This window comes from Orcinus orca, chromosome 2 (genome assembly GCF_937001465.1).
Source record: "Orcinus orca chromosome 2, mOrcOrc1.1, whole genome shotgun sequence".
NCBI lineage: Eukaryota > Metazoa > Chordata > Mammalia > Artiodactyla > Delphinidae > Orcinus > Orcinus orca.
The window spans coordinates 20716010-20718645 of NC_064560.1; the positions used below are offsets into that span (position 1 = coordinate 20716010).

General features: G+C 44.2%; 1 pseudogene; it reads right to left on the bottom strand.

Moving 5' to 3' along the window:
- Window positions 1-1640: 1640 nt before the first annotated feature.
- LOC117203696 (uncharacterized) lies at window positions 1641-1768 on the bottom strand (annotated as a pseudogene).
- Between the last annotated feature and the right edge of the window lie 868 nt (window positions 1769-2636).

The following is a 2636-nucleotide window of genomic DNA, read 5'->3' on the forward strand; positions in this document are numbered from 1 at the left end:
TGTCACTATTTTCCTGTGTCAGGTAGCCATTTCAAGCGTAGAGTTCAATGGTTGAGTGTGGAGCTCGACAGTCCCCTGGCCCGCGTGGAACAAGGAGGAGGGAACTAGCTCCACTTGTTAGAAATCCCAGGCTTCTGTCGTCAATTGGGGATTGTTAGAAATTCCAGGCTTCTGTCGTCAATTGGGGAGAGGAGGAAGGCGGCCGAGGCAAATGGGCTTTGAATGGAATATAGCCTCAAGACGTTACATCCCAGCTTTCCTGGAGTCCCCACGGTGATCTCCTCTTGGGGACAGGAGAAATAAATCCCCTGCATCTTATTCAGGTGTCAATGAAAAAATGTTGCCTGCTATATTAGTAAACAAAGGATGCTACAGCCATCAAGCCATCACACTGCAGCCACCCGCAGCTGTGCCCCCTGAGGAGACTCAGGATGAGAAAGCACAGGACACTGGCCCCGGATAGCTGAGGTGCCTATCAAAGGAATAATTTCAGTGAGCCCAGACTCTTGCGTCTTCCCGTACACAGAAAAGCGCTAACTTCCTTAACTTGAGATATCTGGTTTTCTTTAATTAACAGTAATCTTTTGATGTTCCTACACCTGGTCTTTGTTGTGAAAATTCCTGTATACCCTGGGTCCTCCTTTACCTCTTTGGAGCAGTCCCTCAGCTATCTGAGAGGTTGTGTCCCGGGCTTAAGTCCTCAGTTTTGTCTGCCGAATAAAACATAACTCTCAACTTTTAGGTTGTGTATTATTTTTCAGTTGACACAGGACAGGCCCCTTTCCCTCCTTTTGATGCTCTTGTAGGGTGAGCCCAACCATCCCCTTAACTAATGACCACCCAGATTCATGTCTCCCACATCTGTCTCTGGCCCTGCCTCCTGAGATCCAGACCAGGAGAGATTTGAGCATGACATGAACCTACTTGATAACCCACAACCCCTCCCAGGGTATGCTTCTACTCCTCCTGTATCCATCTCAGGGATATTGCCACCACCTTTGGCCTTTTCATCCCTCACACCTAATTATTTTCTTTCTTCTTCTTCTTTTTTTTTTTTTTTGCCATGTCTAAACTTTCTCTAAATGTCACACCCAGTATTTTGCTATGTTTGAAGTACCTTTAAACCTGTTTTCCTGTCCTCTAGTCTGACTGCTCTTTTCTTCTCTGCTTACCTGAACTATTATCTGTCCTTGTGCCTAGTCTTTTCCTCTTCATCTCACTTCCCACACTGATCCTCTGATCCTTCCCTGGTTGATTGGTTGTTTTTAACATTTGTGCTCCTTAATTCCTGTGGAAGAAACCTCAACGTCCTTAGTTTGGGATACAGGACCGTTAACAATCTAATGGCAACCTCATTTCCAGTGCATTCCCCATCTTCCAACTTAGACTGCACTCTAGTCAAATCAGGCTACTTACTGTTTCCCAACCAGGCCCGGTCTTGGCTGCCATCATTCCCCACGTCTCTGCTTGGTGAAATCCTACACGCATTTTAGGATTTCTGTCCATTTGGCTGTGGATTCTCTCCTGAAACGTCCCTCACCATTAGAAATATTACTCTGTCCCTACTCTTGGTTCCAGAGTCCTCACTTGCTCCTTGTTCAGTACTTAACATACTGTGTCATAATTATATACCCCTGTCTCCAACGAGTTGGTAATCTTCCCATGGAGAGACCCGAGCCCCAGAATTCTAAAGGGCTCGATTCTCAATTAGCAATAATTGCGCCTCAGATAAACCTCATTGGCTACGATACTGCCACTGCGCAAAGCTAGGGCTCGATTCTCTACCAGTGTTTCTCAAAGTGTGTCTTAGAACACTCATTCTGCTGGATGTTAATCAACATTATATAGTGCTTATAGTGTTGTCAGTGCTGCTATAAATACTTTGCATGTAGGTAGGTATTATTATTATCCATTTTATAGATGAAGAAACTAATAGCTAATAAGTGGGAGCGCTAGCTAGGATTCAAATGCAGGCAGTATTGTTCCAAAGGCCATGCGCGTAACCTGACATAATTTGAACCTATGACATCACACTATATTGTCCCTCAGTTTAATAGGTATTATATGATACAGGGATTTGTTTGTTTTTTTTTCTGTACACGGGTTTCTCACTGTAGTGGCCTCTCCCGTTGCGGAGCACAGGCTCCAGACGCGCAGGCTCAGCGGCCATGGCTCACGGGACCAGCCGCTCCGCGTCATGTGGAATCTACCCGGACCGGGGCACGAACCCGAGTCCCCTGCATTGGCAGGCGGACTCTCAACCACTGCGCCACCAGGGAAGCCCCAAGAGTTTTAAGAATGAATGCCCTATTTAATAAACACTGGGTTAAGCAAGTTTAAATAGGTGGATCTTTGCTTCTTGGAGCTTTTCATATGTTAATACACATTGTGAATTTCCAAGAGGAGGCTGTAGTTAACAGCATTTCTCACACCATCTCAGCTACCAAACCCCATTGTTTCCCATAGATTACTTATCTTGCAGGTTAATGTCTGTGCAGTATAATTTGGAAAATATTGCTTTAGATCAGTTTTTCCAAATTCATACCACATTGTAACTTAATAAATTATCCAAATTTTAAACTGGACTATTGTAATAATATATGTGAATATTATATATTTATCACATTCTTTTTTTA